The sequence below is a fragment of the Adiantum capillus-veneris genome, chromosome 6, assembly GCF_014529385.1.
Source record: "Adiantum capillus-veneris isolate H3 chromosome 6, ASM1452938v2, whole genome shotgun sequence".
Lineage (NCBI taxonomy): Eukaryota > Viridiplantae > Streptophyta > Polypodiopsida > Polypodiales > Pteridaceae > Adiantum > Adiantum capillus-veneris.
This window is the reverse complement of record NC_140936.1, coordinates 172,379,288-172,391,469: the sequence shown is the minus strand read 5'-3', so window position 1 is coordinate 172,391,469 and position 12,182 is coordinate 172,379,288.

Here is a 12,182-nt window from a genome sequence, read left to right as displayed (position 1 = left end):
GTTTGGAAGCTCATTTGAAGTCCAAAAGTTTCTGTGATTATTGCTGAGAGCTCTACAGAGCATAGGGAGTACTACTACCAGGAAAAATTTGCATTTTAAAACAGTAGACATCCTACGCGTAGGATGTCTCCAAGGCACTTTTGGCAGGGAATTTAAAAAAACTGAGGTTACCAGTGGGTTCAGAGGGTAGGTTTTACCCTAGAGACATATTCACTTGAGTGTTTTTCCCTATTTTTGTTGACCAAAAGCCAAAAGGCGGAGTCACAAAACGTAAAATTTCAGAAAAGGCTTAAATTGAGTGTTTTTTGCATTTTTTTTGCAAATGTGAAGCATACTTGCACTTGCTAAGAGCATAAGTGTGAAGCATACTTGCACTTGCTAAGAGCATAAGGAAGCATCAAAGACACTTGAGTCTGAAAAAATAAGTAGTAGACATCCTACGCTGTCGAGAAATTTGCGGTCTTTCCAGGAAAGCACCGGGCTTATGGCTATGAGAGTTTGTGAGAGAACTCGAGAAAAACTATATGAAGGAGTTAAACCATAGATTCCATGAAGACTAGGGTTTGGAAATAAGTACAATCAAAGAAGCCCACCCATTCTCTCTTGCACTCACACGCACAAAGAAAGAACACAAAAGAAAATGTCAAAATAACACAAAGATGAAAACATCAAGGCTATGGTCATATCGTATCATGGGTAATATGAAAGGGTTAACATATGAGTTAATGGCATTCAATCTTGGCTGGCCAAATAGGCTACGAATTGTTCTTTGGAATTGTAGTTTTGTGCTTACCATAATATATATATTTTGTCTAGTGATTGGGATTAACTGTGTGTACAAATACTCTTGGTTCATAGCAAGATAACTACGCTTACGTCAAAAGAAAAGTTATAGTCTATGAGAGGTAGTATAATGGGATCCGGTGATAGAAGTATTTCATTGAGCCTTTTTGCGCCAAAGAGAAACACTATACGTTGTTGAAAGTGTATTTTACTGCTAATCCATACGTTAATTCTAATGGATCGTACAGAGTGAAAGCGATAGAAATTATCATCATGTGGGTTATTCATCTAGGATAGTATGTGAGAAATGTAGATATGAGAGAAGAGAAGGGAAGAGAAGAGAAAAGAGTTTCCCTCCCAAGCCCTATTCTTGCCCGTAGGCAATAAGGATACTGCGGGGAGAGATGTACCTGTAGCAAGGAAAACCTAAAATTTGTAGAGAGGATGAATTACTAAGAGTGAGAGAGATAGATTTGGTTAAGGAGATGATATTAGATATATATATATATGTTGGATTAGAGATGAAAAAGAAAACAACAAGAAATCAAGAAAACATCAATGTAGAACACATCTTACTTGACAAACCCTTTGGCACCATTATTGATGGAGAGAGAAGAAGAGGGGAGAACTCCAATTTGATTGATACGCCAAGTGCAAGACCTTCTTTGATTAGAGTTGATCTTCCAAGGATAGCGTACAAGAATGGCTAGTCTTCCTCTAGGAGAAAGTGTAGGCTTGGGCTTATGTTAATGGCTAAGTACAATTAGGCATTACTACTCATTCCCTCAAGAATCCTCTCATCAATGGCTTGAATGATTCAGTTCTTTTTCAAGGAAGAAGAGGTCACCTTTTATAGGTGAAGGGAACCTCCAAGGGTTTACACAAGAAGAGAGGAGCCAGTGTGAACAGGAATTGGAAAAGTTGGAAATGAGCTGTCCCTGCATGATGTGGGCAGACTGGGGTCCAGTATTTTGATCATATCTCCTCAACCGTGGCTCCAAATAAAAAAGTAAAAATATGGGCAAAAACTTCAGCTCATTAGCTACGATTTTCATTTTAAAATGATTTTCCAATTCGGATTGGAACCTTCTGTAAACAATTCATCAAAATAGGGTCCAATTCTGGCAGCAAAAGTCTTCCCGTGGTCCCCTTAGCTTAGACTTTCATTTAATTCCAAAGGACACCTCATGCCATATGAAAGCATGACATTGCTCCTTGACAAAGTTTTGTAATCATGCTTGCAATAATGCATTAAAATAAGTGTATCTTTGAAATCATGCCACCTAGCGTCCCACTAGGATTTGATTCTCTCCTAATAGCTATTTAAAAAGAAATATAAGAAAAGTATAAAAAATACATAGAATATATATATATTGGAGTTTACCCTAGATATAGGATCTAGTTAGGGTGTGAGATGATAATGAAATAGTAGAAATAAAGAATCAATGCTTTTTGCCCCAAGTTAAAGAGGCGGAGCTATTGATGCTTTTCCCATAGTATTTTCTGATGGTAAAGTAAGGATAGGTTACCCTTGAGAAAAATAATAGGATGATATAGAAGGCTTATTATTATACTTAAATATGCATATGTACATTATAGGAAATATAATTATGTATCTAAAAAAAATACAAGATAGATCTTGTAGCATGCGTTCCCACTATGTACGTGTCGCAGCACGACATCCACCCCCTCTAAACCTGCACATCCTCCGGTATGTGCCACATTGTCTCTTTGTAAGATCAGACCTCTTGTACATCTTCCTTGTCTTCTTCTTCACTGGATGATTCCAGAGCTTCATGTTCACTTTGATCTTCACCTGTGTTTTTCTCTTCGTCCTCATCAATATCTTCTAGATCATTGTCTCCTCTTCTCTTAAACATTTTAATCCTTTTCCTGCAATGGGAATCTTTACTTCTGTACCATCTAGTTCAGACAATAGCATTTTCATGCACATGCTTTACAACATACGGTCCAAACCATCTTTTTGAGAACTTACGCATGACTGTGTGCTGGATATCAAGGCTACTATCATACACTAAAACCCAGTCACCTTTGTCAATTGCTTTTCTCCTGAGTCGATGTCGCTTATCAAAATAGTCCTTGTTTTTCAACCTTGCATTTTTGAGTCGTTCTTTTGCAGCTTCAATGTCTCCAGGTCTTCTCTCTAGCTGCCTTATACGCAGTGCAAGGAGATCTTCCCTACTAAGCCCCTCTTGCCAAGGTAGTACATTCCATGTGGGAATTGTATCCTCAATTGGCATCACTGTCTTTTGACCATGCATTAGCTCCGTAGGCATGTAGCCAGTTACTGAGCTATGTGTTGTACGATCAGCCCATAAAGCATATGGTAACAATTTTGGCCACTCACCAAATCTTCCTTCGCAAGCCTTGGCCAAAGCTTTGATGATAGGAGGATGCCTTGTTTCACTCTTTCCATTGCCTTCAGGGTTGTAAGCTGTAGTAAGAGAAATCTTGATTCCTAATCTAGAAAAGAACTCCCTTGCTTCTTCGGTATCCAGTTCACCTCGATCTGTAGTGATTGTTCCCACACAACCATAACGGCAAATCAACTCATCAAGAAGTAATTTGCACATAGCTTCTGTGGTTTTAGCTCTTAATGCTCTTCCTTCAAGCTGGTTAGTTAGGTCCTCTCGTGCAAGAACGAAGTATCTCATCTGCTAGAGTCCTAAAGGCATTGTGACTAGATCCACAACCCATTTATAGTGCATGGCTAGTGGATATGTAGGGTGCAATCCATGACGATGTTGAACATTTGAATACATTTGACAAGTTACACATGACTCTACAAACTGAGATACATCTTTATACATACCCTTCCACTAGTATTTTTCTTTCAACTTGGAGAAGGTTGCCCACACACCCCTGTGTCCAGCCCATAGACTCTCATGAAACTCTTGCATGAGCTTTAATTGAGTCTCTTTTTTACATATCACCCGTTGTGGTGTAGCACCCTTTTGTTTAGGATGCTTCCACAAGTAACCATCCCTCAAAAAGTACCCATATGCTTTCGTGCGCGCGTATCCTCTTGAATTCTTGTTCATACCAATCATCCTGTTTTGTTAGAGTACTCAAGTAGCTTCCAATAAGAAGCCAATCACCTTCATAAAGCTCTTTCAAGAATGATTCAAGTAGATTAGTCATACAGACATTGTTACCTTTGACATGAGAGATAGAATAGAACTTTGTGCCTACATCATCTCCCTCGTCAATCATTTGTGACTCATCTTCATACCTTGCCCTTGATAGCATATCTGCCACTGTATTGTCTTTACCTGCAATGTTCTTAAACTCAGGATTTAAGGACTTAATGTAGGCAATCCAGCGCAACATATCAATGTCTGGCGTTGAGCAGCTTGTAATCATCCCAAGAAGTGGTAGACAATCTGTTTCTACAACCACACATGCACCAATTAGGTACTCTTTCCCACTTTTCAAGGCTGTAACCATACCCCATAACTCTCTCTTTATCTGTGGATAGTTTCTTTGGCAAGCACTTAGTACCTTTGCTCCAAATCTTACCACATACTTGTGTCCTTCTTTGTCATCTTGCCCTATTGCCCATCCAATCCCTGTAGGACTGGTAACTACTGTCACAATTACTAGCCTTTGACACTCATAGTCTACCTTTCTCAAAGTTGTTGCTGACTGGAGCAACTCCTTTAGCTTTTTCATGGATTTTACATGTGCTTCTGTCCATTTAAACTTTTGATTCTTTCTAAGCAGCTGATAAAGAGGATCAGCTACATGTGCATAATGTGGAATCCAAATAACATAGAAGACACATGCTCCCAGAAACCTTCTAACCTTAGTGATGCTAGTGCATGTTTCTATTATTCTTTGGATGGCATCTACCTTTGTTAGACAAGGTTTCCTACCATATGGCCCGCACATGTGCCCCACAATGAGCACTTCATTCACACCAAACATAGACTTTTTCCCTAACAATGTAAGATTCACTTCTTTCAACCTAGACAAAATTTTACCACAATCCTTTATGTGATTTACCACAAACTTGCGACATCCCTTGAGATCCAAAGCTTCATCTTTGTCACTTTCTTCACATCCTTTGATAGGCAAATCATCAATGAAAGGCATTGTGATTTGAGGAATAAAGTCACGTAAGACCTTATTCATCCCATTCATCATATGTGCAACCGAGTTGGTTGCTCCCTGTGGCAAGGTACACATCCTTACCAAACCCAAAGGTGTCCTCATGGTTTTCAAGTCTCTGCTTTCGATTGCAAGCTGAAATTAATCATACCCTCAGTAGAGATCCCCCATTGAGTAGATTGCCCTCCCTGCAAACGCCTCTGCAAACTCATCCACAATTGGACCTGTACCTACATTTCTAATTGTCACCTTGTTCACTGGTTGCATATCTTGGATGAAGTGTAGAGAACCATTCTTCTTTGGAACTGTGAACCACCTGTTTGAGTATGGAGCACAAGAAGGCTCCAAGATTCCCATTTTGATTTTCTCATTCAGTAGCTCTACTAACTTTGGAAAATGAGCCTTTGAAACCGGAATAGGCCGCAGATTCCAAGGCACATGAGGTATTGTGAAAATTACCATAGAAGCTACAATATAAGGATCAACACATCCTATCTCATATGGCTCAAATGCAAAAGCCTTACCATGCTTTGAAAGCATTTCTTTGAAGCACTTTGTCTCCTCCAGTGTTAGAAACTCCTCGCAACCAATCTGCAACTCTTGAAAAGACTCCTTTGTGAAGGTATGCCCGATCTTTTTAGGATTCAGCAAACTTGGTTGTAAAGAAGCCTGCTCAATCTTTTCCCTGCTGTTGGGTGGTAAGGGTGAAGCTACTGGTTTCACCTTCTTTGCTACACTCTTGTATTTAGGTTCAACATTGACTTCTGGGCCAACTGTTTGGCTTTCTTTAAAGGCTTCTATTACTTGATACATTTCCATAGAGCAAACTTCCACAACTTCATTTTCAAGATGCAAACTAGACCTCATTATAACATCAAGCTCACCCATAGTATCTACAAAAGAAACTTGTTCACACAAACCCAAAACATTTTCAGTAGGCTTTAGCAACCCACTCTTTTTCATGCCTATTTGTACATTATGCACATATTGCCTCTCACATTTCTTCAAATCTTCAAGTTTTGTAAAACATACTGATCCATTCCTTGTTACCAAGGAGCTCATTGAGAAAGTTTCACCTATTTTTGGATCAGGCGAGACCCTTTTTCTTTCTGTACCACTGCAATCCCACTTTACAATGGTACTTGGCAAAAACCCATCATTTCTCTATGATCATGAAACTCTTTGCTCACCTTTGGTAGAGGATGTTCTCTGAGGTTGTCACGATTTCTTTCATGGTTCACACAAACTGTGAGAAATTGGACAGCACGTTTACCATCTTTTCTACGTATCCTAGCATATGCTGAACCATCGTCCATTACCTTTGTTTCCATTCGAACTCCCACGACGTAGGGTTGTCCAAGGATGAGAGGATATGAAGATGTATCCTGAACAAAGAAGTTTTGGTCAATCTTTACATCACCTATTGTCACCTTCACACCTGGACATACTGCATACAATTCACATGATGAATTGTTTGCCACTTTTACCATCCAACCATGATCTGTGTCCATCGGCCATTTGCACTTGTTGTAGAGACTCTTTGACATTATGTTTATTTCTGAACCATGGTCAATCAAGGCAACAAATGGCTCTTCAAGATCACCTACCTTGACCAAAGTTCCTGTAGTAGCCCTTGCCCAGTGACTTCGTGAATAGTAGCTCCTAAGAATAGCTTCAACTTCTTCATCATCATTTGAGAAATGCACTTGCTTCACTCTCCCACTAGATTGGTAGCATCCTACCACAGCTCCATCATCCTCCTTATTTTGCAGTTGCATTCCTTGTGTCTTCGAGGTTTCCCCTTCAACCTGTGGACGAGAAACTTCAGCAAGGGTTTACCTCTTCCTCTTGATGATGTCAATGATCTCCTCGTGGAATTCACGCTTTGCAATGCCAAGAACTTCTCCCAGAGTAAACTCAATCTTGCTATCCTTTCCTCCAAGACTTTCTTTAAATCTGTAGCAACCTCAATATCAGATTGTAGTTTATAAGTTAGGCCTTTTGTCTTACCTTTTGTTGGCTCTTTCTTCTTTCCTGTTGTAGACTCCTCCATGAGTACTTCAGGTGGAGATGCTCCTTGTGTCGAGGGTGTTTGAGAAGGCATTGAGTCGCTTCTTCCCCCACTTCTAGAAGCTCTTTTTGATGGTCCTTCATCAGCATTCTCACGTCTGCGCTTCTCTTCTACAATAGCCTCATTTTGTTGGCATTTTGTAATGTAGGCATGCACTGACAATGAGTCCACTGGATCATTCCATCCTGTTTCTAGACGTATGCAATCACCTGCTTCATGTAGAATCTCATTTGTAAGCTTTCCCTTTTTAGCTAATTGCATGAAATTTGGCCAAATTTGACCATGATGGTCACTCACCTCCTCATCACAAAAATGCTCAATTTTTACTCCATAAGTAGCTGCCTCAACTGAAGAGGTGGCATGCTTAGTTGCCATATCTTCAACTAAGGTTTGCATTTCTCCCTTCCCAAAGTTAGTTCTCAAGGGTAGACCTGTCTCTCTTAAGTGGATTTTACCATCCTTAAAAAAGACAACATCTTTTGACAAAGCATCACTAAAATCATCAAAATCCCTTCTTACATGGTCTGTACTATCACACCAAATACATCTATTAACAAACCCTTCTTTGGGTTGTTGTCTTTGCCTAGGAAGTGGCCCTGATGGTTGGCCTTTTCCTTCAAGCTTTGCAAGCTTCACCTTCAAGTCACACATTCCCTTCACAAGCTCATCTAGCATGGACTCATCAAACTTAGGAGCGATAAAAGTAGGCTTTACCATTTTGTCAGGAGTTGAGGTGGAAGGACTTGTAGTGTTTAGTACCATCTTGTCCCTTCTTCTTTGTCGTTTGGCAAGCAGTGAGACAGAACCTTCAACCTCATTTCAGTCGGTCTTTAGTCCTTGCTCAGCATCTTTATCTTCAAGAAGAAGCTCCAAATTTTCTTGAAACTCTTTACCTACAGCTTGTAAGAAAAGATCTGTCTTCTCTGCATCTAGTGTGGCCCTTTCTGTCCTTGTGAGTTGTGCATAGCGCCGCTCAAATTCCCTAAGTAGCTCTGTTATTGATAGTCCTTGCTTTGGCTTGACTACCCATTCTAAGAATGTCCTTTTGGTCACTCTCTCAGAGTCCTCCATGAAATATTCCTCCTTTAAAGCTACTTTGAGTTCTTCCCAATTTCTCCCATGCCCGTCTTTAATTGCCCTAACATGCTCCCTAATTTCTGGAGCAACAACTGCTCAAATCTTTGAATCATCTCACCTTCTGACACGCGATGCAGCTCCATCTCCTTCACATACTCACGTAAGTACTTGGTTACATCTTTGCCATTGAATTGATCCATTCGGTTGACGACCGCTTGTATGGACTTCGGTGATGAAATCTCCCTTATTTTAGTGGCATGTTGTTGTTGCATGAACATTGCAAATGCTTAAAACATTTTCATTGTTGTTGAATCAAAATGCATACCCTGTTGCTCAACATGATCACCCATGGTTACCCACAAACTCTCACCCTAGCAGTTTCACGTCGGGTTCACCAAAAATATGTCGAGAAATTTGCGGTCTTGCCAAGAAAGCACCGGGCTTATGGCTATGAGAGTTTGTGAGAGAACTCGACAAAAACTATATGAACGAGTTAAACCATAGATGCCAAGAAGACTAGGGTTTGGAAAGAAGTACAATCAAAGAAGCCCACCCATTCTCTCTTGCACTCACACGCACAAAGAAAGAACACAAAAGAAAATGTCAAAATAACACAAAGATGAAAACATCAAGGCTATGGTCATATCGTATCATGGGTAATATGAAAGGGTTAACAGATGAGTTAATGGCATTCAATCTTGGCTGGCCAAATACGCTACGAATTGTTCTTTGGAATTGTAGTTTTGTGCTTACCATAATATATATATTTTGTCTAGTGATTGGGATTAATTGTGTGTACAAATACTCTTCGTTCATAGCAAGATAACAACGCTTACGTCAAAAGAAAAGTTATAGTCTATGAGAGGTAGTATAATGGGATCCGGTGATAGAAGTATTTCATTGAGCCTTTCTGGGCCAAAGAGAAACACTATATGTTGTTGAAAGTGTATTTTACGTCTAATCCATACGTTAATTCTAATGGATCGTACAGAGTGAAAGCGATAGAAATTATCATCATGTGGGTTATTCATCTAGGATAGTATGTGAGAAATGTAGATATGATAGAAGAGAAGGGAAGAGAAGAGAAGAGAGTTTCCCTCCCAAGCCCTATTCTTGCCCGTAGGCAATAAGGATACTGCGGGGAGAGATGTACCTATAGCAAGGAGAACCTAAAATTTGTAGAGAGGATGAATTACTAAGAGTGAGAGAGATAGATTTGGTTAAGGAGATGATATTAGATATATATATATGTTGGATTAGAGATGAAAAAGAAAACAACAAGAAATCAAGAAAACATCAATGTAGAACACATCTTACTTGACAAACCCTTTGGCACCATTATTGATGGAGAGAGAAGAAGAGGGGAGAACTCTACTTTGATTGATACGCCAAGTGCGAGACCTTCTTTAATTAGAGTTGATCTTCCAAGGATAGCGTACAAGAATGGCTAGTCTTCCTCTAGGAGAAAGTGTAGGCTTGGGCTTATGTTAATGGCTAAGTACAATTAGGCATTACTACTCATTCCCTCAAGAATTCCTCTCATCAATGGCTTGAATGCTTTAGTTCTGTTTCAAGGAAGAAGAGGTCCGCTTTTATAGGTGAAGGGAACCCCCAAGGGTTTACACAAGAAGAGAGGAGCCAGTGTGAACAGGAATTGGAAAAGTTGAAAATGAGCTGTCCCTGCATGATGTGGGCAGACTGGGGTCCAGTATTTTGATCATATCTCCTCAACCTTGGCTCCAAATAAAAAAGTAAAAATATGGGCAAAAACTTCAGCTCATTAGCTACGATTTTCATTTTAAAATGATTTTCCAATTCGGATTGGAACCTTAGCTTAGACTTTCATTTAATTCCAAAGGACACCTCATGCCATATGAAAGCATGACATTGCTCCTTGACAAAGTTTTGTAATCATGCTTGCAATAATGCATTAAAATAAGTGTATCTTTGAAATAATGCCACCTAGTGTCCCACTAGGATTTGATTCTCTCCTAGTAGCCATTTAAAAAGAAATATAAGAAAAGTATAAAAAATACATAGAATATATATATATTGGAGTTTACCCTAGATATAGGATCTAGCTAGGGTGTGAGATGATAATGAAATAGTAAAAATAAAGAATCAATGCTTTTTGCCCCAAGTTAAAGAGGCGGAGCTATTGATGCTTTTCCCATAGTATTTTTTGATGGTAAAGTAAGGATAGGTTACCCTTGAGAAAAATAATAGGATGATATAGAAGGCTTATTATTATAATTAAATATGCATATGTATATTATAGGAAATATAATTATGTATCTAAAAAAAATACAAGATAGATCTTGTAGCATGCGTTCCCACTTTGTACGTGTCACAGCACGACAACGCGTAGGATGTCTACAGGGTGATCTGGGCACTTTTTGGAAAAACTGAGGTTACCAGTATGTTTAGAAGGTAGGTTCTACCCTATTTTCACCTCGAAAGTGGAAATTTGACCAAATTTTGACAGATTAAAGCTAAAAGACGAGAATTGCCAGACATCCTATCCAAATTGTATCCAAGGCCTAATTTTGAGACCAAACCATAGGATGACTCCATAGGCATGTTCTAAATGTTGTATTGAGTGCATGTGATAAATTTCATCTCATTTGGGTCAGTGAAAGTGAAGATTCAACAGACTTTAGCGTTTTTGGACGGACAAAAGGCAAGAATAGCTAGTTTTGGGGTCCTTTGAGATCCAAACTCAAATCTAAGCATACCAGTGGGTTGTTGAAGACTAGGGGAATCTTTGGTCCAAGTTTGGGTTCATTCATGGCAAAAAGACATGCTACACATAGGATGTCTATTGCATGATTCTGAGACCAAAATTATCATGTGACCATACCATTCTGTCATATAGCCTTAGATAAGCCTTCTAGGCAAATTTGGTCCAATTTGGAGCTGATTTGACTTGGGAATTCATCAGAATAGACATCAGGCTTTGGAAAAGATTCTTGATCATTTGACCAACCTATAGGTGTCAGAATCAAAAAGTAAAAATAGCTGTGAGTTTAACACATCAAGGGGAAGCTACAGTGCAAGTTTGAGCTGAAAGAGAGCAAAAAGACATCCTACGCGTAGGATGTCTCCAGGGTCATAAAGTGGTCAAAATTCTATTGTAGCCATATAGGGAGGTTCTAAGTGTCTCAAGGATTCCAGAACTTTTTTCAAAAGTGAATTTGGACCTTGTTTGGCCTATTTACCAAGCGAAGACAAGAATTGTCAGACATTCTACTCTTGGAGTGCACTAGAAGCTTATGCAGCCCAAGTCTTGACCTATTGACATCCAAATTCAATTCTAAGCATACCATTGGGTTGTTGAGCACTAGGAGAATCTTGGGATCAAGTTTGGACAAAATTTGAGCAGTTAGACATCCTACACGTAGGATGTCTCCAGCTTGATTTAGGACTCCAAACCAACCTATGAGCACACCACTGTGATCAACACATCAAGGAGAAGCTGGGGTGAAAAATTCAAGTTATTCTGAGAAAAAAGACATCCTACGCGTAGGATGTCTCAAGGCCATTTTTAGGTCCAAATGAAATTATGATCATACCATTGTGTTGCTGGACTTAAGGGGAGTCTTTGGACCAAATTTTGTTAAATTTGAGCATATAGACATCCTACGTGTAGGATGTCTCTAGGCCAGTTTTAGGGTCCAACTGTAGTTTTGACCATAGAAGAGTGTTCACAATGTCATAGAGATCCCAAATCTTCTTTTAAAATTGAGTTTGGACTCATTTTAACCATTCTAAACTGCATTTCACTATTTTGGCCATAGCTTTCAAAAACGGTATCGGATCGGAAGAGTTTTTATATCAAAATGTAGCCTGAGAGCGACTCTACAGATCTTAGAGAAAAACTTGAACTAAATGCATGCCCGCGGCAACCTTTTAGTTCAACTTTGAAAAAAACATCGTTTAAGGCCTCAAAATGCATCTGGAAGTCAGGAGTGTCTAAAACCGACAGTTCGAAAGAATTGTCAGAAAACGGCCACGATTTTGAAGATTTCTAAGTTAGCAGATTGAAATTATCTTTTGGGAAAACCATTGGTCACACGCGGGAAGGTGTAAATGTTAACTACGGCCTAGTGTAAAATTTGAG